Genomic DNA, 24,330 nt, shown 5'->3' on the forward strand with positions numbered 1-24,330 from the left:
AGTTTTGGTCTCCTTACCTGAGAAAGGACATATTGGCACTGGAGGGAGTGCAGAGGAGATTCACTAGGTTGATCCCAGAGTTGAGGGGATTAGATTATGACGAGAGGTTGAGTAGGCTGGGACTGTACTCATTGGAGTTTAGAAGGATGCGGGGGGATCTTATTGAGACATATAAAATTCTGAAGGGAATAGATAGGATAGATGCGGGCAGGTTGTTTCCACTGGTCGGGGAAAGCAGAACTAGGGGGCATAGCCTCAAAATAAGGGGAGGTAGATTAAGGACGGAGTGTAGGAGGAACTTCTTCACCCAAAGGGTTGTGAATCTCTGGAATTCCTTGCCCAGTGAAGCAGTTGAGGCTCCTTTAAACGTTTTTAAGAAAAAGATAGATGCCTTTCTAAAGGAAAAGGGATTCGGGGATATGGTGTACGGGAAGGAGAGTGGAGCTGAGACCACAAAGATCAGCCATGATCTCATTAAATGGCGGAGCAGGCTCGAGGGGCCAGATGGCCTACTCCTGTTCCTAGTTCTTATGTTCTTATGTCTGCCCGTTTGGTTGAGGGTGGCCGCCAGAGCTATGTCGGACGCATCGCTCTCGACCTGGAAGGTCGATGGCGTGCATCATGGCCTTTGCAATGTCTGCTTTGATGCGGCTGAAGGCATGGCAGGCCTCCATCGACAGGGGGAAGGTTGTGGACTGGATTAGGGGTTGGGCTTTGTCTGCGCAGTTAGGGACCCACTGGGCGTAATAACTGAAAAACCCGAGGCAGCGCTTCAGGGCCTTGGGGCAGTGAGGAAGGGGGAACTCCATAAGGGAGCGCATGCATTCAGGGTAGGGGCCTATAACTCCATTTCTCACTACGTAGCCGAGGATGGCTAGGCGGTCGGTGCTAAACACGCATTTATCCTTATTGTATGTTAGGTTAAGGATTTTAGCGGTCTGGAGAAATTTTCGGAGGTTGGTGTCGTGGTCCTGCTGGTCATGGCTGCAGATGGTGACATTATCGAGATACGGGAACATTGCGCGTAAGCCGTACCGGTCAACCATTCAGTCCATCTCGCGCTGGAAGACCGAGACCCCATTGGTGACACCGAAGGGAACCCTTAAAAATTGACAGAGCCATCCATCTGCTTCGAAGGGAGTGTATTTGCGGTCACTAGTACGGAGGGGTAGCTGATGGTAGGCGGACTTGAGATCCACCGTGGAGAAGACCTTGTATTGCGCGATCCTGTTTACCAGGTCGGGTATGCGGGGGAGAGGATACGCGTCCAGCTGCGTAAACCTGTTGATGGTCTGACTGTAGTCAATGACCATCCTATGTTTCTCCCCGGTCTTTATCACCACTGCTTGAGCTCTCCAGGGACTGTTGCTAGCTTCAATGACCCCTTCCCTCAGTAGCCTTTGGACCTCTGACCTGATGAAGATCCGACCCTGGGCACTGTACCGTCTGCTCCTGGTGGTGACGGGTTTGCAATCCGGGGTGAGGTTCACAAACAGGGAAGGCGGGTCGACCTTAAGGGTTGCGAAGCCGCAGACAGTAAGGGGGGGTATAGGGCCGCCAAATTTAAAGGTCAGACTTTGCAAGTTACATTGGAAGTCCAACCCCAGGAGTGTAGCCGCGCAGAGATGTGGCAGGACATAAAGGCGGAAATTGTTGAATTTCCTGCCTTGGACAGTGAGGTTTGCTCGGCAGAACACCTTTATCTCCACCGAGTGTGACCCGGAGGCCAGGGAGATTCTCTGGTTTACAGGGTGGGTAACAAGTGAACAGCGCCTTACCATGTCGGGGTGTATAAAACTTTCCGTGCTCCCAGAGTCGATCAGGCAAGACGTCTCGTGGCCATTGATGAAGACCGTCGTTGTTGCTGTTGCGAGTGTCCGAGGTCGATTTTGGTCCAGAGTCGCCGAGGCCAGATGAAGCAGTTGCGGGTTTTGACCGGGCAGCGTGTAGTCGGCCAAGCTGGGGGCTTGGGGCCCCATTCAAGATGGCGTCTCCCATGGGTCGACCATGGTGGTCGGAGATGGACAAAATGGCTGCGCGGATGGACAAAATGGCCAGCGTGGTGTCCGGGGGGCAAGATGGCCACGCCCGTGGGTTGCACGTGGCCCTAGGATAGGGGGGGTGGCGGTGAGTGCTGGCCTGAAGGGAGGATTGCCGCGGCGGTCCGGAGTCGCTGGAGACCACGGCCACTGCTCGTGCCCGGCAGACCCCCACAAAGTGGCCCTTCTTGCCGCACCCTTTGCAGGTGGCGGTGCGGGCCGGGCAGTGCTGGCGGGGATGCTTCGCCTGCCCGCAGAAGAAACAGTGGGGCCCGACGGAGTTAGCGGGCCGTCTTACGACGCAGGCCTGCAGGGACAGGGGGAAGGTCTGTGGGGCTGCCGCTGCGGGATGCCACGTAGCCCAGGGGGCCACCACGCGGTCGGGCGCATAGGACTGCGTGTTTCTGGAGGCAACATCCATGGACCCTGCCAGGGCCCGTGCCTCTCTAAGTCCTAGGATGTCCTTTTCCAAGAGTCTTTGGCGGATCTCTGAGGAGCTCATACCTGCTACAAAGGCATCCCGGATTAAAAATTCCATGTGCTCGCTCCCCGAAACTTGCGGGCAGCCACAGTTTCTGCCCAGCACCAGTAGCGCACGGTAGAATTCCTCCAACGATTCCCCGGGGCTTTGTCGTCTAGTAGCAAGCAGGTGACATGCGTAGACCTGATTTACAGGGCGGATATAATGTCCTTTCAGCAGTTCAATCGCAGCATCGTACTCCTCCTCCTCCTCGACGAGGGTGAAGATCCCCAGGCTTACCCTTGAGTGCAGGAGATGCAATTTCTGTTCTCCTGAGGGGGTGCCTCCGGCCGTCTCGAGGTAGCCTTTAAAGCACGCCAGCCAGTGCTTAAATATCGCCGCCGAGTTCTCCGCATGGGGGCTGAGTTGTAGACACTCCGGTTTGATTCGGAGATCCATCCTTTCAGCTTAAGTGTAGTCGATTAAATTGATGCACGATCAATTACAATCAAAGACGAGGTTGTATCATAACTGGAGGCTTTAATCGACTAGAACTGTTCCCCAGCAGCTTCGGTACAGAAAATGAGGGCTGCTGGGTCGGCACCAGTTCTTATACCCCGCCAGTCAGGGCGGGGCTACGTACCAAACAGCCAATGGTAAACTCCTAGGTTTAATCAATGGTCTTCAGCCTCTCGGACTGTAATACCTGATAATACCACAGTTAGGGGTGGAGGAGATGCCCCACCTATTAAGAGCTGCCAGTCACTCAGAGGCCAGCAGCTCCACATTGCTCGGCAGCAGCATCCGGAAGGCAGTGGCTGCTGCTGGTAATGCACCAACTTTGAGGCCCAGGTCCCTAAGCGATAAAGAGGATCTTGGAGTGGTAGCGCGGCCCTTTCATAGTTGTGCCCTCACTCTTCATGTAATTAGTTCTGGGCCTACCGTGTGGTGGCACGCGAACCCCAAGCAATAAAGGAAAAAAGAGGAGCTGCTGGAGTGGGTTTCTAGTCAGAGTGAACCTGGGAGTCAGAGTATTAACACCTATATTAGATGCTCTGTGCCTGTACATAAGATCCCCTTGTTAGTTCTGAATAAACACTTTGTTCTTCAATACTACCATCTACCTAATTTTTCTTCCAGCCACTGCATTGGCAGCGGGTATAAATCAGGTAAATCACATTCCGGTTGTGGCTATGTGGAGCTAAGTCCGCACGTTTGGCAGCTCCCGCTAGAAACTGACTTTTGGGCTCTTTTTAGGGCCCTCAACGGTACCTTTTCGACGATTCCCAGTGTGGGAAGGGGACAGCAATATTCCCCTGGCACTGTATGGATTGGACCAGGAGTGGAGCGGTGAAAAAAGTGGAATTGGAGCAGAGAAAGGTGCGAGGGAGGAAGACCAAGATGGCGGCGGGTGGAGAGCAGGCAGCGTGGGCGCAGTGGTCACAGGAGCAGCAGGAGTTACGCCAGCGCTGCTTCACAGAGCTGAAGGCAGAGCTGCTGGAGCCGATGAAGGCGTCAATTGACAAGCTGCTTGAGACTCAGGCGGCCCAAGGGGCGGCGATCCGTGAGGTCCGGCAAAAGGTCTCGGAGAATGAGGACGAGATCTTGGGCCTGGCGGTGAAGGTGGAGGCGCACGAAGCGCTCCATAAGAAATGGCAGGCGAAGTTCGAGGACATGGAGAACCGGTCGAGAAGAAAGAATCTGTGGATTCTGGGTCTCCCGGAGGGGCTGGAAGGATCGGATGTCGGAACCTATGTGGTCACCATGTTGAACACGCTGATGGGTGCGGGGGCTGGAGCTGGAGGGGGCCCATCGAGTGTTGGCGAGGAGGCCCAAGCCCAGCGAGCCGCCGCGGGCGGTGCTGGTGCGGTTCCACCGTTTCGTGGACAGGGAATGTGTCTTCAGGTGGGCCTAGAAAGAGCAGAGCAGCAGGTGGGAGAACGCAAAGGTCCGGACTTATCAGGACTGGAGCGCGGAGGTCGCTAAGAAGAGGGCCAGGTACAATCGGGCTAAGGCGGTGCTGCATCGGAGAGGGGTGAAGTTCGGCATGTTGCAGCCGGTGTGACTGTGAGTCGCCTACAGGGACCGTCACCATTACTTCGAGACGCCGGAGTAGGCGTGGACCTTTATTCAGGCCGAAAAGCTGGACTCGGATTGAGGGCTGGGGACGAGGGGATGTTGAGGGGGGATGGTTGGGACTGTTGTGTCGTGTTTTGGGGGGATTGTGCGGTTGGTTGGGCAATGTTTCTTCTCTGTCTGTCGGGTGGGTTCGTAGTGGGGGGCAGGTACGTCAGTGGCTGAAAATGGAGATGAGGCCCCGTGGGGGGGGGGGGGGGGGAGGCCCGAGCAGGGGAATTGGGACTGGGCCTGGAAAGGGAGCTGCGCCAGAGGACGCGGGGTCGGGGGGGAAGGGGGTGGGGTCGGGGGGGGGAAGGGAGGGGGGGGAAGGGAGGGGGGGAGTGGATGGGGGGGAAGGGAGGGGGGGAGTGGATGGGGGGGAGGGGGGGAAGGGAGGGGAAAGGGGGGAAGAGGGGGAGGGGGGAGGGAGGGAGAAGGGGGGGGGGGAAGGGAGGGGGGGGAAGGGAGGGGGGAAGGGAGGGGGGGGAAGGGAGGGGGGGGAAGGGAGGGGGGAAGGGAGGGGGAAAGGGGGGGAAGAGGGGGAGGGGGGAGGGAGGGAGGGAGGGGGGGAAGGGGAGGGGGGGAAGGGGAGGAGGGAGGGAGGGGGGGGAGGGGGGGAAGGGGAGGGGGGGAAGGGGAGGAGGGAGGGGGGAGGGGGGGAGGGGGGGAGGGGGGGGGAGGGAGGGGAGGGAGGGGGAGGGAGGGGGGGGGAGGGGGGGGAGGGAGGGGGAGGGGGGGGAGGGAGGGGGAGGGGGGGGGAGGGAGGGGGGAGGGGGAGGGGGGGGGAGGGAGGGGGGGAGGGAGGGGGGGGAGGGGGGGAGGGAGGGGGGGAGGGGGGGGAGGGGGGGGAGGGGGGGGAGGGAGGGGGGGAGGGAGGGGGGGAGGGGGGAGGGGGGGGGAGGGAGGGGGGGGAGGGGGGGGGAGGGGGAGGGGGAGGGGGGGGGAGGGGGGGGGAGGGGGGGAGGGGGGGGGGGAGGGGGAGGGGGGGGGGGGAGGGGAAGGGGGGGAGGGGGGGGGAGGGGGGGGGAGGGGAGGGGGGGGGAGGGGAGGGGGGGAGGGGGAGGGGGGGGGGGGAGGGGGGGGAGGGGGAGGGGGGGGGGGGAGGGAGGGGGAGGGGGGGGGGAGGGAGGGGGAGGGGGGGGGGGGGAGGGAGGGGGAGGGGGGGGGGAGGGAGGGGGGGGGGGGAGGGAGGGGGGGGGGAGGGAGGGGGGGGGAGGGGGAGGGGGGGGGAGGGGGGGGGAGGGGGGGGGGGAGGGGGGGGGGGGAGGGGGGGGGGGGAGGGGGAGGGGGGGGGGGGAGGGGGGAGGGGGGGGGGGGGGGGGAGGGAGGGGGGGAGGGAGGGGGGGGAGGGAGGGGAAAGGGGGGGGAAGGGGAGGGAGGGGGGGGGAAGGGGAGGGAGGGGGGGGAAGGGGAGGGGGGGGAAGGGGAGGAGGGGGGGAGGGAGGGGGGGAGGAGGGAGGGAGGGGGGAAGGGGAGGAGGGAGGGGGGGAATGGGGGGGAAGGGGGGGGGCAGGGAGGGAGGGGTGGGGGGGAAGGGGAGGGGGGAAGGGGAGGGGGGGAAGGGGAGGGGGGGAGGGAGGGGGGGAGGGAGGGAGGGAGGGAAGGGGAGGGGGGAGGGAGGGAAGGGGAGGGGGGGAAGGGAGGGAGGGAAGGGGAGGGGGGAGGGAAGGGAGGGAGGGAAGGGGAGGGAAGGGGGGGGAGGGAAGGGGAGGGAAGGGGGGAAGGGAAGGGGGGGAGGGGGGGGAAGGGGGGGGAGGGGGGGGAAGGGGGGTGAGGGGGGGGAAGGGGGGGTGAGGGGGGGGAAGGGGGGTGGGGGGGGGAAGGGGGGTGGGGGGGGGAAGGGGGGTGGAGGGGGGGAAGGGGGGTGAAGGGGGGGAGGGGGGGAAGGGGGGGGAGGGGGGGAGGGGGGGGAGGGAGGGAAGGGGGGAAGGGTGGGAGGGGGGAAGAGGGGGGGAAGAGGGGGGAAGGGAGGGAGGGGGGGAAGAGGGGGGAAGAGGGAGGGAGGGGGGAAGAGGGGGGAAGGGAGGGAGGGGGGAAGAGGGGGGAAGAGGGGGGAGGGAGGGAGGGAGGGGGGAAGAGGGGGGAAGGGAGGGAGGGGGGAGGGGGGAAGGGAGGGAGGGGGGGGGGGGGAAGGGGGGGGTGGGGGGAAGGGAGGGAGGGAGGGGGGGGGGAAGGGAGGGAGGGGGGGAGGGGAAGGGGGGAGGGGGGGGGGGGGGAGGGGGGGAAGGGGGGGGGGAGGGGGAGGGAAGGGGGGGAGGGGAGGGGGGAGGGAGGGGGGGATGGGGGGGGAGGGGGGGGGGAAGGGGGGGGAAGGGGGGGGGAAGGGGGGGGAAGGGGGGGAAGGGGGGAAGGGGGGGTGTGGGGGGAAGAGGGGGGGTAGGGGGGGGGAAGAGGGAGGTTGGGGGGGGGGAAGGGGGGGTTGGGGGGGGGGGAAGGGGGAGGTGGGGGGGGGGAAGGGGGGGGTGGGGGGGGAAGGGGGAGGTGGGGGGGGAAGGGGGAGGTGGGGGGGGAGGGGGAGGTGGGGGGGGAAGGGGGAGGTGGGGGGGGGAAGGGGAAGGTGGGGGGGGGAAGGGGAAGGTGGGGGGGGGGTGGGGGGGGGAAGGTGGGGGGGAAGGTGGGGGGGGAAGGGGGGTCGGGGAAGGGGGGGTGGGGTCGGGGAAGGGGGGGTGGGGTCGAGGGGAGGGGAGAGCCCGTTGACGGACAGGAGCGGGGGTCTGCCGCTGGGGGGAACGGGAAGTGCAGGGGGTTCGGGCACGTGGCTGGCCTAGAAAGGGTTATGGCTAATCCGCGGCGGGGGTGGGGGGCGGGAGCCCCCTGATCCGGCTGACCACCTGTTGACCACCAGGAAGGCGGAGGTGCAGTGGCGGAAGGAGGAAGGCGCAAGGGATGGTGTACGAGTACGGAGAGAAGGCTAGCCGGATGCAGGCACACCAGCTTCGGAAGCGGGAGGCAGCGAGGGAGATCGGGGGAGTTTGGAATGGAGGGGGGAGCACGGTGCGAAGTGCGGTGGGTGTTAATGGGGTCTTCAGGGACTTTTACGAGGGACTGTATCGGTCTGAGCCCCCATCGGAGGAGAGGGGGATGGGCTCGCTTTCTGGGACCGCTGAGGTTCCCGAGGGTAGAGGAGGGGCAGGTGGCGGGGCTGGGGGCGCCGGTTGGGTTGGAGGAACTGGTCACGGGACTGGGGAGCATGCAGGCGGGGAAGGCACCGGGGCCAGATGGGTTCCCGGTGGAATTCTATAGGAAGTACGTGGACCTGCCGGAGGTGATGCGGATCCTTGGGGAGTTTGGGGATTTCTCCGGGTATAAGCTCAACATGGGGAAGAGCGAGCTGTTCGTGGTGCACCCGGGAGACCAGGAAAGGGGGATTGGTGAGCTTCCGCTAAAAAGGGCAGAAAGAAGCTTTAGATACCTGGGGTTCAGGTGGCTAGGAGCTGGGGGGACTTTGCATAAGCTCAACTTAACGAGGCTGGTGGAGCAAATGGAGGAGGAGTTCAAAAGGTGGGATATGCTGCCGCTCTCCCTGGCGGGTAGGGTGCAGTCGGTTAAAATGACGGTACTGCCGATGTATTTATTTTTGTTTCAGTGCCTCCCCATCCTGATCCCTAAGGCCTTCTTTAAGCGGGTTAACAGGAGTATTATGGGGTTCGTCTGGGCGAAGAAGACCCCGAGGGTGAGAAGGGTGTTCTTGGAGCGGAGCAGGGACGGGGGGGGGTTAGCGTTGCCAAACTTATGTGGATACTATTGGGCTGCCAATGTGGCAATGATACGGAAGTGGGTAATGGAGGGGGAGGGGGCGGTGTGGAAGAGGCAGAAGATGGCGTCCTGTGTGGGCACGAGCCTGGGGGCGCTGGTGACAGCACCGCTGCCGTTTCCTCCAACGCGCTACACCACGTGCCCGGTGGTAGCGGCGACCCTCAAAATCTGGGGGCAATGGAGACGCCACAGGGGGGAGGTGGGGGCTTCGGTATGGTCCCCGATTTGGGTGCACCATCGGTTTGCCCCGGGAAAAATGGATGGGGTTTCCTGAGTTGGCGCAGGGCAGGTATTAGGAGGATGGGGGACCTGTTCATAGACTGGAATTGTGTGAGCCTTGGGGAGCTGGAGGAGAAATTCAGGCTCGCCCCTGGAAATGCTTTCAGATATATGCAGGTAAGGGCGTTCGTTAGGCGATGGGTGGTGGAGTTTCCGCTGCTGCCGGCGCACAGGGTCCATACTGGGTGCGTTCGGGGTGTGGGTTGGAGAGGGTAGGATCTCGGCAACGTATCGGGTGATGCAGGAGGAGGAGGAGGCCTCGGCGGAGGAGTTAAAAGGTAAGTGGGAGGAGGAGCTGGGGGAGGAGATCGACGAGGGTATGTGGGTGGATGCCCTGGGAAGGGCAAACTCTTCCTCCTCTTGCGCGAGGCTCAGCCTGATACAATTTAAGGTGCTGCACAGGGTGCACATGACCTGGGCAAGGCTAAGCCGTTTTTTTGGGAGTGAGGACAGATGTCCGAGGTGTTCGGGGAGCCCAGCAAACCACACCCACATGTTCTGGGCATGTCCAGCGTTGGAGGAATTCTGGAGGGGCGTAGCAAGGACGGTGTCAAGGGGAGTGAATTCCAGGGTTAGGCCTAGCTGGGAGCTCACAATATTTGGGGTGTCGGGTGAGCCGGGAGTGCAGGAGGTGAAAGAGGCCGGTATTCTGGCCTTTGCGTCCCTGGTAGCCCGGCGAAGGATTCTGCTTCAGTGGAAGGATGCGAGGCCCCCAACCGTAGAATCCTGGGGAACACATGGCCGAGGCGGCACATAGCCTGTTTTATACAGTGTGGAGCTCTGCTCGCCGGACCACCCCAGTGTAGCGAGAGATCAGGACACAATTTTTAAATGGCGTCCTGATCTTCCAAACCCCCCAAAATGATCCCCAACCTCCCCCCCCCCTCCACCCCCCCTCTCCCCCCCCCCCCCCCCCCCCCCCCCCCCCCCCCCCCCCCCCCCAGCCCGAATGCACTATGGGACGGTCCCTGTTGAGAGGGGCATATCAGAGCTTCAAGGCCTGCGCGTGGGCGAGATGAATCAGTTGTGGAGCGGTATGGCTGCAAGGCGCACAACCAGGTGAGCAGACACAGAGGTAGTTTAGCCATGAACCCAGGGACAGGATCATAGTCAGTCGTCAGGAAAGAAATTGGGCTGCAGCCCAGGTGTCAAGACGACTGTTATCAGAAAGGGGGAGATCACCTCCCTGGAATGGTACTGCTGCAAAGTTTATTTGTTTTCGATGCAATAGGAAAGGCCATAGCCAAGCACGTTGCCACGCCAACCAGAACACGCCAATTCAAAGAAAAAGCATCAAACCACTGCATTAGTGAACAAAGGGGTGAAGAATCCAGATGAGGAGTCTGAAACATACAGATAAAACATGATGGGAGTGAGCCCCAATTGCGAGAGTCCTCACAGTGAATGGAAGATGACTAAAAATGGAGGTTGACACAGGGGCGTCGGCCACAGTTGTGGATGAACAAACATTTAAATATCTTTTATGGGGGGGGGGTGCGGGAAAGAGCCTGAAAATTTTGGGAACATAAGAAAACCATCAGCTCCTGTGTCCGATCAGTAACAAGATGCCTGGTTACCGATGATTTTTTTTAAAATAACTTCAGATTACCCAATTCATTTTTTCCAATTAAGGGGCAATTTTACATGGCCAATCCACCTAACCTGCACATCTTTGGATTGTGGGGGTGTAGCACACAAAGGCCGCCAGCCAGGTCGGCAGCGACGTTCCAGAGGAGGACTTCCTGGGGAAGACAAGGAGGCGCTCATGAGGCGTTTGGTTAGTGCTAGTACACAGTAGTGACCGGATGGAGTGGAGGGTGTCCGGGAGGACCTCCTGCCACCGTGAAACTGGGAGGTCCCTGTCATGATATTCAAACACACACATCATGATGGACACACTAACAGGCAAATCAGAGTACACAACACCACAACCAATCACAGACAAGAACACCAACCACATAAAAAGCACGAGCACGACACCTGGAGGTCAGTAGGTCTGGGGAGAAGGAAGCATGAAAGAGCTGTTGAAACACCACAAGCAGGGAGCCCCCCACGTGCAGAGTGCAAAGACCAAGTTGTAAATAGTGAGTTTAAATAAACAAGTGTTGTACCATATGCAACTGTGTTGGCTCTTCTGTGTGTTAGAACACCCAACACCACATGGTACAGGAGTGGATCGATACCTGCCTACCAACCTGCCATTCTGGACATGGACCACACCGGCAAACCGCAGCCGATGCAAGTCACGGGGAACCTAGGCACCAACTGGAAGCTCTACAGGCAGCGATTTGACCTGTACATCCGTGCCACCGAAAAACAGAATGTCTCGGATGATTCGAAGATTGCAATGCTCCTCTTCTACGCAGGCCCCCACCCAAATGATGTCTTTAATTCACTGGTGTTCGAGGAAGGCGAAAACCAGGCCAAATATGACACGGTCATCCTCAAAATGGACCAGCACTTTCAAACTGAAGTAAACGAAACTTTCGAAAGATACATCTTTCAGCAACGCCTGCAAGGTAAGGAGGAGCTTTTTCAACCCTTTTTGACGCACCTCCGGATTCTGGCGCAGTCCTGCGGTTACGGCACCACCACAGAGTCCATGATCAGGGACCAGATTGTTTTTGGCGTTGCCTCCAGTGGCCTACGCCAGCAGCTTCTTAAAATAAAGAGCCTCACCTTAGCGTCTGCTGTGGAAGCCTGTGTCCTCCATGAAAATGCGACCTGCCGTTTTGCCCGATTTCAGGCGTCCGAGTTGGCACGGAGGGGGTCCCCAGCCGTCGAATCGGCAAGCCAGGCCGCCCACGACGTCGAACGCATCCAGGCCGTCGATTTCTTCCCGCCCCACGGCCCGGACGACAGCGGCCGCTTCCCGCGCTTTTCGCGGTCTCCCGCGCAGGTGCGCGCCAAGAATAACGGCCACAACGAGGGACGCACTGCGCAGGCGCGCCCACCGCAAGATCGCACTGCGCATGCGCAGTGGCGCAACGAACGCCGTGACGTCATGACGTGCAGCAAGTGTGGAGGTCTACACTTAAAAGGGCAATGTCCTGCAAAATACCAACAGTGCAACAGATGTGCCATGATAGGCCACTACGCAGCCCGCTGTCGTGCGGCTCAACCCATGGATCCGGCGCATCCTCGACAACCTCGCACACGAGTCAGGACCGTCCAGCCCACGCATCAAGACTTCCAGTTAAGTGATGCAGATGACCAGGATGACTTCAGAGTTGCCGTCATTGATGTCAACAAGGTCAATGCCATCAATCCAGACGATGAGTGGTGTGCCACCCTGACGGTCAACCGATCGCGCGTCGCCTTCCGTCTGGACACCGGCGCATCCGCCAACCTGATTGCTTACTCTGCAGTCCAGGCCATGAAGGTCAAACCACTCATCACACCATCCCGGCTTAAGATGGTTGACTATAACGGGAACGTTATCCCGTCCGTAGGATCTTGCCAGCTACAGGTGACTCACAAGAGGTACACGGCCACACTCCCCTTCGAAGTTGTGGGCTCATCAAAGGACTCGTTACTGGGCGCACAAGCGTGTAAGGTCCTTCACCTGGTACAGCGCATCATGTCTCTCTCTCCAGATGAGATATCCGACTTCCCGGATGCTGAGTTCCACGCGAATCTCCATTCCCTCCTCGCTCACAACCAGGAGGTTTTTGAAGGCATGGGGACATTGCCACACACGTACAAGATTCGACTCAGACCGGACGCCATCCCTGTCGTTCACGCACCTCGCAGGGTTCCTGCGCCTCTCAAAGACCGCCTCAAGGCACAACTGCAGATTCTTCAGGACCAAGGGGTCCTATCCAAGGTCACGGAGCCCACGCCATGGGTCAGCTCCATGGTCTGTGTAAAGAAGCCCTCTGGCGAGCTCCGTATATGTATAGATCCAAAAGATCTGAACAACAACATCATGCGGGAACACTATCCCATCCCAAAACGAGAAGACCTCACCAGCGAGATGGCGCGAGCCAACATATTCACTAAATTGGATGCGTCCAAAGGATTCTGGCAGATCCAACTGGACCCGGCCAGCCGAAGACTATGCACATTCAACACCCCTTTTGGCAGATTCTGCTACAACCGGATGCCATTCGGCATCATTTCGGCATCTGAAGTATTCCACCGCATTATGGAGCAGATGATGGAAGGCATCGAAGGGGTACGTGTATATGTGGACGATATCATCATTTGGTCCACCACTCCGCAGGAACACATGCATCGTCTTCGACGTGTCTTCACCCGCATACGGCAAAATGGCCTGCGTCTCAACCGTGCGAAGTGTGCTTTCGGCCAGACGGAGCTGAAATTCCTCGGGGACCACATCTCAAGGTCCGGGGTCCGTCCCGATGCAGACAAGGTTAGCGCCATCACAGCCATGCCACGACCGGCTGACAAGAAGGCTGTCTTAAGATTCCTGGGCATGGTCAACTTCCTTGGGAAGTTCATTCCCAACCTGGCTTCTCATACAACAAACATGCGCCATCTCGTAAAAAAATCGACGGAATTCAACTGGCACCAGTCGCATCAGCAGGAATGGGAGGAGCTCAAGCACAAACTGGTCACGGCACCAGTGCTGGCCTTCTTTGACGCGACTCGCCCTACAAAGATCTCAACAGACGCCAGCCAATCTGGTATTGGAGCGGTACTCCTGCAAAAAGACAGCACGTCATCATGGGCCCCGGTTGCGTATGCCTCACGAGCCATGACCCCTACCGAACAGCGCTACGCGCAAATCGAAAAAGAATGCCTGGGCTTGTTAACTGGACTGGACAAGTTCCACGACTATGTGTATGGCCTGCCACGATTCACGGTCGAAACTGACCACCGCCCCCTGGTCAACATCATTAACAAAGACCTGAACGACATGACTCCTCGCCTCCAGCGCATCTTACTCAAACTCAGGAGGTACGATTTTGAACTGATCTACACTCCGGGGAAGGAACTCATAGTGGCGGACACTCTTTCCCGAGCAGTGAGCACACCACCAGATGCGGAGGGGTTCGTGCGTCAAATTGAGGCACACGTGACTCTGACAGCAGCAAATATGCCAGCTGATGATCCTTGTCTGGCCCACATACGCGCAGAGACGGCGACTGACCCTCTGCTGCAGCGAGTGATGCGCCACATGACGGAAGGGTGGCTAAAAGGGCAGTGCCCCCAGTTTTACAATGTGCGAGATGATCTCACCAATATAGACGGGGTCCTTATGAAATCGCATAGGATCGTCATTCCACACAGTGTGCGCCAGATGATTCTTCGTCAACTACACGAAGGCCACTTGGGTGTCGAAAAATGCAGACGAAGGGCCCGGGCGGCGGTATATTGGCCGGGTATTAATGAAGACATAGCCAACATGGTGCTCAACTGCACAACCTGTCAGAGGTTTCAGCCGGCGCAACCTCCGGAAACACTTCTACCACACGAGATGGTGACGTCCCCCTGGGCGAAGGTGGGTGTTGACCTATTTCACGCGCTCGGCAGAGATTACATTGTTATTATAGACTACTTCTCAAACTACCCGGAAGTCATGCCTCTCCATGATCTGACGTCGTCCGCAGTCATTGGGGCCTGCAAGGAAACGTTTGCTCGCCATGGCATTCCAAGGACTGTCATGTCAGACAATGGACCTTGTTTTGCCAGCCGTGAATGGTCGTCCTTTGCCGCAGCATATGGTTTCACTCATGTGACATCCAGCCCTCTGCATCCACAATCGAACGGGAAGGCTGAAAAGGGTGTCCACATCGCAAAGCGGCTCCTGTGCAAGGCGGCTGATGCCGGATCGGACTTTAACCTTGCCTTGCTGGCCTATCGATCGGCCCCGTTATCCACGGGCCTCTCGCCAGCGCAGCTACTAATGGGTCGCTCCCTCAGGACGACGGTACCTTCCGTCCTGGCACCGACAACAGACCATGAGGCGGTTCTTCGGGACATGCAACTGCAGCGTGATCGCCAGAAAGGTCGGTACGACACACGAGCGACGGACCTGCCCCCCCTGTCCTCCGGAGACAAAGTACGCGTCCATCAACCGTATGGTGGCTGGTCAGCACCGGCCGAAGTCCTCCGACAAGTGGCTCCCCGCTCGTTCCTGGTTCGCATGCCGGATGGTTCCGTGCGTCGCCGCAATCGGCGCGCCCTTCGCCGACTTCCACGTTCACAGCCACACAACACGCCAGATCCTCAACAGGCTTCCGAGGATGACTTTGTGGAGCTGCCGCACATCACGCCCTTTCCATCGCCACCCATGGCCATGCCTGCACAGCAGCCGGTGGTTCTTGATCCACCCTTAAGGCGGTCAACCCGAATTCGTCGCAAACCCATTAGAATGGACTTATAATACAGTTCATATGTTTAATAAGTTGGACAATTTTACATGATAACCTGTTGTTGTTTATCGTTCCAGATGTCGTCTGACTGGACAACTGTTCAAAATTTTTTTTCTTCTTCTCTCGTTCGCATTTCTGTTATGTTATGGTACAACTGGATTCATGTGACGCACTCGACATCGCCCCATGTACATAGTTCCGTCATAGACACATGCTGCACACGACACACACACACTCTTAGATGCACTCACGTCACGATCATATTTATTACCACGTAGGCACATATCTTTGTAAAAAGGGGGGATGTCATGATATTCAAACACACACATCATGATGGACACACTAACAGGCAAATCAGAGTACACAACACCACAACCAATCACAGACAAGAACACCAACCACATAAAAAGCACGAGCACGACACCTGGAGGTCAGTAGGTCTGGGGAGAAGGAAGCATGAAAGAGCTGTTGAAACACCACAAGCAGGGAGCCCCCCACGTGCAGAGTGCAAAGACCAAGTTGTAAATAGTGAGTTTAAATAAACAAGTGTTGTACCATATGCAACTGTGTTGGCTCTTCTGTGTGTTAGAACACCCAACACCACAGTCCCTGGACCGTAGGGCCAGTAGGACGGTCTTCCAGACCGTGCTGTTCTCCCTCTCTACTTGCCCGTTCCCCCGGGGGTTGTAGCTGGTCGTCCTGCTCGAGGCTGTACCGTTGCTGAGCAGGAACTGGCGCAGCTCGTCACTCATGAAGGAGGACCCCCTGTCGCTGTGGACGTATGCGGGGCAACCGAACAGTGTGAATATGGCACTCTGCGCAGATGTGGCAGTTCCTTGTGACTGTACGTACCTCCTCTAAAGAGTATGGGAGGTTGCGGGACTTGATAAAGTGGTAAAACTGAGTGACCCCCGGGTGGCAGAGGTCCTCGTGGAGGGTTTGGAGGCGGTTAATTTTGTGCGTTGGCACATGTGCCGCGGGATAGGGCATCGGACGGCTCGTTCAGCTTTCCGGGACGATACAAGATCTCGTAGTTGAAGGTGGAGAGCTCGATCCTCCACCTTAAGATCTTGTCGTTTTTGATTTTGCCCCGCTGTGCATTATCGAACATGAAGGCTACCGACCGTTGGTCCGTGAGGAGAGTGAATTTCCTGCCGGCCAGGTAATGCCTCCAATGTCGCACAGCTTCCACTATGGCTTGGGCTTCCTTTTCCACTGAGGAGTGGCGGATTTCTGAAGCGTGGAGGGTTCGGGAGAAAAAGGCCACGGGTCTGCCCGCTTGGTTAAGGGTGGCCGCTAGAGCTACGTCGGAGGCGTCGCTCTCGACCTGGAAGGGGAGGGACTCGTCGATGGCGCGCATCGTGGCCTTTGCGATATCCGCTTTGATGCGGCTGAAGGCCTGGCAAGCCTCTGTCGACAGGGGGAAGGTCGTGGTCTGTATTAGGGGGCGGGCCTTGTCTGCGTACTGGGGGACCCACTGGGCGTAATATGAAAAGAACCCCAGGCAGCGTTTTAGGGCTTTTGAGCAGTGCGGGAGGGGAAATTCCATGAGGGCGTGCATACGTTCGGGGTCGGGGCCTATTATCCCATTGCGCACTACGTAGCCCAGGATGGCTAGCCGGTTGGTGCTAAAAACGCACTTGTCCTCGTTGTACGTGAGGTTCAAGGCTTTAGCGGTCTGGTGGAATTTTTGGAGGTTGGCGTCGTGATCCTGCTGATCGTGGCCGCAGATGGATACATTGTCGAGATACGGGAACGTGGCCCGCAACCCGTGTTGATCAACCATTCGGTCCATCTCTCGTTGGAAGACCGAGACCCCGTTTGTGACGCCAAATGGGACCCTTAGGAAATGGTATAATCGCCCGTCTGCCTCGAAGGCTGTGTACTTGCGGTCACTTGGGCGGATGGGGAGCTGATGGTAGGCGGACTTGAGGTCCACGGTGGAGAAGACCTTATATTGGGCAATCCGATTGACCATGTCGGATATGCGGGGGAGAGGGTACGCGTCTAGTTGTGTGTACCTGTTGATGGTCTGGCTATAGTCTATGACCATCCTTTGCTTCTCCCCTGTCTTTACTACTACCACCTGTGCTCTCCAGGGACTATTGCTGGCCTGGATTATGCCTTCCTTTAGTAGCCGCTGGACTTCGGACCGAATGAAGGTCCGGTCCTGGGCGCTGTACCGTCTGCTCCTAGTAGCGACGGGTTTGCAATCCGGGGTGATGTTTGCAAACAAGGATGGGGGTTGCACCTTGAGGGTTGCGAGGCCGCAGATAGTGAGTGGGGGTATTGGGCCGCCAAATTTGAAGGTTAGGCTCTGTAGATTGCACTGGAAGTCTAATCCCAGTAATGTGGGGGCGCAGAGTTGGGGAAGGACGTAGAGCCTGTAGTTTTTGAACTCCCTCCCTTGCACCGTTAGGGTAACTATGCAGAAGCCTTTAATCTGTACGGAGTGGGATCCTGCAGCTAGGGAAATCTTTTGTGCGCTGGGATGGATGGTCAAAGAACAGCGTCTTACCGTGTCGGGGTGGATAAAGCTCTCCGTGCTCCCGGAGTCGACTAGGCATGGTGTCTCGTGCCCGTTTATCAGCACCGTTGTCGTCGTCGTCTGGAGTGTCCGGGGCCGAGCTTGGTCCAGCGTCATTGAAGCGAGACGTGGTTGTAGCGGTTGAGCGTCTTCTTCGAACCGCGTGGAGCCGTCGACACTGGGGTCCGTTGTTGCCGTCCAAAATGGCGTCGGGGGTGAACAAGATGGCTGCCCCCATGCATCGCACATGGCTGGGGGGTCACAAGATGGCGGCGGGGGTGGACAAAATGGCATCCCCATGCGTCGCACTGGTCTGGGGTGGTCCAAGATGGCGGCGCCCTTCCTCCCCTCGTGGTGGCCGGGACCCAAAATGGCGGCGTCTGCGGGTCGCACATGGGGCGCTGGGGGGGTTGGGGAGCGTTGGGAACACGCAGGACTCCCTCTTGTCTGGGGACAGCGGTGGCCGGGACCCAAAGTGGTAGTGCCGGCGGGTCATACATGGGGCGCGGGGGGGGGGGGGGGGGGGTTGGGGAGCGTAAACGGCGCGCAGGGCTCCCTGTTCTCCCGGGACAGCGGTGGTCGGGACCCAGAGTGGCTGCGCCTGCGGGTCGTACATGGGGCGCTGGGGGGGGTTGGGGAGCGTAAACGGCGTGCAGGGCTCCCTGTTCTCCCGGGACAGCGGCGACCTCACGGGACCGGCACACAGCCGCGAAATGGCCCTTTTTCCCGCAGCTCTTACAGATCGCTGTGCGGGCCGGGCAGCGCTGCCGGGGGTGTTTCGCCTGGCCGCAGAAATAGTAGCGGGTACCCCCGGTGCGACTTGGCGTTTGGACCGCGCAAGCCTGTGGGGTGTCTGGGGGGGGGTGGGTTTGTCGCGGCGGGTACGTACGGAGCCCAATGGGCTGCCGCGCGGTCGGGGCCGTAGGCGCGGGTATTTCGGGCGGCCACGTCTAGGGAGGCTGCTAGGGCCCGTGCCTCTGAGAGTCCTAGCGACTCTTTTTCTAGAAGTCTTTGGCGGATTTGGGAGGAGTTCATACCTGCCACAAAAGCACCGTGCATTAACATGTCCGTGTGTTCATTTGCGTTCACCGGCGGGCAGCTGCAGGCTCGTCCCAAAATTAGTAGCGCGGCGTAGAATTCATCTATCGATTCTCCGGGACTTTGCCGTCTCGTTGCGAGTTGATAGATCTGGTTTACTGGGCGAACATAGAGACTTTTTAGTGCTGCGAACGCCGTCTGGAAATCCTCTGCGTCTTCGATGAGAGAGAAAATCTCCGTGCTTAACCTCGAGTGCAGGACCTGTAGTTTTTGGTCTTCTGTGACCCGGCCGGTGGCCGTTCTGAGGTAGGCCTCGAAACAAGTCTGCCTGTGCTTGAAGGCTGCTGCCGCGTTCACTGCGTGGGGGCTGATCCTCAGGCATTCCGGGATGATCCTGAGCTCCATAGTCCTTTAGTCACGCTTAATAAATTGTAGCGCACAAAGACTCCGAGAGACGAATAGAGTGAAGTCGATGAGGCTTTATTAAGCGTGACTGTTCCCCCGCAGTTCAGTAGTAGACTGCCTGCGGGGGAGGACTCCAGGTACTTATACTCCGCCTTCAGGGCGGAGCTAGAGGTCAACGTCCAACCAGGACCCGGGATCTGTCAGCCAATGACATCACGGCTTCACAGTCCCACATGACCCCTAATGCATACTACCACAGGGGACAAAACCCACGCAGACACTGGGAGAATGTGCAAACTCCACACGGACAGTGACCCAGGGCCGGGATCGAACCCGGGACCTCAGCACCATGAGGCAGCAATGCTAACCACTGCGCCACCGTGCTGCCCTACCGATGATCATTGTTGAGGAACATCGAGCAAACATGATGGGGGACAGATTGTTTGTGTCAAATCCAAGTTCAACTGGTTGGAAATGTTTTAAATCTCAGACAGCATCTTTCTGGAAGTCTTGAGCAGATGCAAGGACGTGTTCCAGAGCGAGTTGGGCCAAAGCAAGGGAGCAAAAGCCAAGATTTATATCAACACAATCTCAACGTTCATTGTCACCTCTGAGGTGGAGTAGCCAGCTGGGGGAATAAGACAGTCCTCGAGACCCAGGAACTAAGACTAACCCTCTGATGGACTGTTTGAACTCTCTTCCCTAGCACTAGGGAAAGTGCTTTGAGGAAGAGAGACTTACAGGGACATAATTACAAAGTGTGCGAATGACACGGAACCCAGGAATGCAGATGATGAGGAGGGTGGTCACAGGTTCCAGGAGGAGAGGAGGAGGAGGATGATGACAGGCTCCAGGAGGCGATGACGAGGAGGGTGGTAACAGACTCCAGGAGGAGATGATGCGGAGGGTGGTCACAAGCTCCAGGAGGAGATGATGAGGAGCGTGGTCACAGGCTCCAGGAGGAGATGATGATGAACATGATAACAGGCTCCAGGAGGAGATGACGAGGAGGGTGATAACAGACTCCAGGAGGAGATTTTGAGGAGTGTGGTAACATTCCAGGAGGAGATGATGAGGAGGGTGGTATCAGATTCCAGGAGGAGGTGATGAGGAGGGTGGTAACGGACGCCAGGAGATAATGAGGAGGATGGTAACAGATCCCAGGGAGGAGATGATGAGGAGGGTGATAACAGACACCAGGAGGAGATGATGAGGAGGGCGGTAACAGACTCCAGGAGGAGATGATGAGGAGGGTGGTAACTGACTCCAGAAAGAGATGATGAGGAGGGTGGTAACTGACTCCAGGAGGAGATAATGAGGAGGTTGGTAACAGGTTCCAGGAAGAGATGATGAGGAGGGTGGTAACAGGTTCCAGGAAGAGATGATGAGGAGGGTGGTAACAGACTCCAGGAGGAGATAATGAGGAGGGTGGTAACAGACTCCAGGAGAAAATGATGAGGAGGGTGGTAAATAGACACAGACAGGTTAAAAATGCAGACCGACGGCAAGTGCAATTTGCTGAGAGGTGAGGGGAGTTTTTGGAGCAGGGTGTTGGATTTGGACTGTCCTGAAGGCTCCTCAGATGCAATATGCCGGGGAGAAGGGAATTTTAAATTTCAAAAGGGAATGCAGGAACAGAGAGCGTACGCGCACAATCTTTGAAGATGGAATGACAAATCGGAAAGCATGTTTGAAAAACAAAGGGGGACTCTCTAGTCTTGTTAACAAAGGAGCAGAAAACAAGGAAGTCACTACTGAACCACTTATCAATCTCTAATTGGCCCTCAGTTACAGGACTGTGTGTCAAATTCTGGGCTGCGTGCTTTCGGAAGGACCTTATTGAGGATTTGAAGAGGAGAAGATTTTGCAGGTTCGGGCAGCACGGTGGCACAAGTGGTTAGCACGGTTGCCTCACGGCGCTGAAGTCCCAGATTCGATCCTGGCTCTGGGTCACTGTCCGTGTGGAGTTGGCACATTCTCCCCGTGTTTGCGTGGGTTTCGCCCCACAACCCAAAAAAAATATGCAGGATAGGTGGATTGGCCATGCTAAATTGGCCCTTAATTGTAAAAAATGAATTGGATATTCTAAATTTAAAAAAAAATAGATTCCCCAGGTTCACAGAGAATCATGGAATCACAGGGAACCACAGAAAATACAGTGTAGAAGAGGCCTTTCGACCCATTGAGTCTGCTCTGACATGCGAAAAACACCCGACCTACTTACCTAATTCTATTTGCCAGCACTTGGCCCTTAGTCTTGAATGTTATGACATGCCCCCTATTCGCAGACATCTTCAACACCTCACTTCTCCGCTCCGAGGGCCCCATCTCCTTCAAGAAGACCACCATAGTACCAGTACCAAAGAAGAACAAGGTAGCCTGCCTTAACGGCTAGTCATGAGGCGGATCAACGGCAGCCTCCCAAAGGGTCTCGATCCACTGCAGTTTGCCTATCACTGCATTCGGTCCACAGCAGATGCTAACTCCCTGGCTCTACAATCAACATTCGAACACCTTGACAACAAGGTCACCGACGTGAGACTGCTGTTTTTAGACTGCAGCTCCTCTTTCAACACCATTATCTCGACAAGACTTATAACCAAACTCTGCAATCTTGGACTTGACCCCTCCCTGTTGAGCTGGATCCTTGACTTCACCAACAGACCGCAATCTGTCAGGATAAGCAACAGCACCTACTCCACTATAGTCCTCAACACCTGGGACCTTCAAAGATGTGTGTTCAGTCCTCTACTGTGTGGCAAGATTTAACTCCAACTCAATTTATAAGTTTGGAATGATACAACTGTGGTGGGTCGTATCTCAAACAATGACAAACCAGACTACAGAGGGGAGATAGATCATTTGGTTGCATGGTGTACCGAAAACAACCTCTCTCTAAATGTTGGAAAGACCAAGGGACTGATCATCGACTTCAGGATGCATAGCACGTCTACATCAATGGCTCCGAAGTGGAGATGGTCGATAGCTTTAAGTTTCTGCAGGTCACCATCACCAACATTTTGTCCTGGTCCACTCATGTTGATGCAACAGTCAAGAAAGGCCAACAACGTCTCTACTTCCTACGGAAGCTAAAGAAATTTGGCATGTCTGCATCGACTCTCACAAACCTCTGCAGATGTGCCATAGCGAGCATCCTATCCGGCTGCATCACAGCTTGGTATGGCAACTGCTCGGCCCAAGATCGCAAGAAACTGCAGAGTGTGGTGAACTCAACCCAACGCATCATACAGGTTTGTCACCCTCACATTGATTCTGTATACACCTCCCGCTGCCTCAGGAAAGCAGACAGCATTATTAGAGACCCCTCCCACCCAGGCTTTGCCCTCTTTCAGATCCTCCCATCCGGCAGAAGATACAGAAGTCTGAAGACCCGCACATCCAGATATAGGAACAGCTTCTACCCCACAGCTACTAGATCCCTCAATGACTCTCCCTCAGATCTGTTCCCTGTAGGAATACGGTTCACAAAGTCCTATGCTGCTCTTGCTCATGTATTTGCTTTGTTTGGCCCCTTGTTCCGCACTGTAACCAATCACTATTTGATGATGTACCATTTGTCAATGTACTCTGTCGATTATTCTTTTTTTGTCTACTATGTAAGTACTGTGCATGTTCTCTTGGCCACAGAAAAATACTTTTCACTGTACTTCGGTACATGTGACAATAAACCACTGCCACTGTGAAGTTACAGTGAAAAGCCCCTAGTTGCCACATTCCGGCACCTGTTGGGGTACTCAGAGGGAGAATTCAGAATGTCTAGATTACCAAACAGCACATCTTTTGGGACTTGTGGGAGGAAACCGAAGCACCCGGAGGAAACCCACGCAGATCGAATCAAATCAAGTGCTCATCCAGGAACAGTTTTAAAGGATGTGAGGCAACCCGCCTCTACCACCCTACCAGGCAGTGCATTCCAGGCCATCACCAGCCACTAGATAAAAAAAGATCTTTCTTCAAATCCCTCCTTGACCTCCTGCCCCTCACCATGAACTTGTGTCCCCTCATAACTGACTCTTCAACTAAGGGGAACAGATGACCCCTCTCCACCCTGTCCATGAGAATCCGTTCCTGAGGGTGTGGTTAAAAGAGAGAGGCCGGGAGAAGCTGGAATTGTTCTCCAGAGAAGTTTAAGGGACTATGGGGGGACGAGCTGGAAGTCGAGAGAGTGGTACTAATTTAAGAAATCTTGCACAGAGCGGGTACAGGGCACGATGGGTCGAACGGGCACCTCCTGTGCTGTGCGAGTCTATTTATAGTCAGTGGTTTCTGTTTAAAATAGAAATGGAATGTGACCGATACTGAAGCACAAACAAATGCAGGATCCCGTCAGACCGGTTACCAGATGCAGGCTCACCTGGCTAACCCCTCTTTTCGCAAACGTGGACCTCAGTGCTATATCTTCGGCAGAAGGTGGACAGCTCGGACAGCCCTGGAGGAAGTGGTGGATTGTTAAACCGCACAAGGATCCAAAAGTCAAGTCGCTCCCCGTGGCCAAATTCAACCTTTATTTTTCAAAATTAGGAACTTCCTGGTGGAGGCAGACGCCACCCGACAGTCCTTAAAGGGGCCACGCACCCTTTCAAAGCAGTCTCCATCCTGGTGTTCATTTACAAAGGTCAGGTATTAGGTGCACAGCCACAGGTTCCCTTAGAAACTTTCAATAATCTTCTCACTCATGCTTACTTTGATTTTGGAATCTTAATTCAGACGTGTGGACCCCACTCATTAGCGCAGCACTGAATACTGTTCCCCTTCATCCCTCCACAGTTCCTACAAAACTTTCCTCGTCCAATATTTATCCTTTTGAATCTGCTTCCACCGCCCGTTCAGGGAGCACCTTCCAGACCACAATTCAGTGTAAAAAAAAATTATCCTAATCGCCAGCCCCTAACCCCCACCCCCCCTCTCCCCGGCACCTGTTCTATTACTGATTTTCTTCAATCTGTGTCCCCTCTGGTTACCCACCCTCTTGTCAACTGGAAAAGCTTTCTCCTTTTTACTTTATCTGAACCCCCCTCATGATTTTGAACGGCCTTGATTAAATCTCCCACTGAACCTTCTCCCAGATCTCTCTCTCACACACACACAACCACTCACTCTTTCTCACACACTCACACACACATGCTTGCACACACACACATTCACACAGACATACATACACACACAGCCACTTACACAACTCATGCACACTTTCTTACACACACAGACATTGTCACACACATACACAGACATACACTCACTCATACTCACACACAGACACTGACACTCATAGACACACATTCTCACACACAAACTCTCGCAAACACACACACATTCACACACTGACACACATTCAACCACAGCCAC

The 24,330-nt window shown here is 56.8% G+C and overlaps 1 protein-coding gene across 2 annotated transcripts in view; it reads right to left on the reverse strand.

The window, feature by feature from the left end:
* The window catches only part of LOC140386577 (cell adhesion molecule CEACAM6-like), a 64,635-nt gene extending 41,140 nt beyond the window's left edge, over nt 1-23,495 (reverse strand). For both annotated transcript variants that reach the window (XM_072469018.1, XM_072469017.1), the window contains exon 1: nt 23,339-23,495. The gene's annotated coding sequence lies outside the window, so the exon portion shown is untranslated. The remainder of the gene's footprint in view (nt 1-23,338) is intronic.
* Nucleotides 23,496-24,330: the final 835 nt, after the last annotated feature.

The sequence above is a fragment of the Scyliorhinus torazame genome, chromosome 12 (genome assembly GCF_047496885.1).
Source record: "Scyliorhinus torazame isolate Kashiwa2021f chromosome 12, sScyTor2.1, whole genome shotgun sequence".
Classification (NCBI taxonomy): Eukaryota; Metazoa; Chordata; class Chondrichthyes; order Carcharhiniformes; family Scyliorhinidae; genus Scyliorhinus; species Scyliorhinus torazame.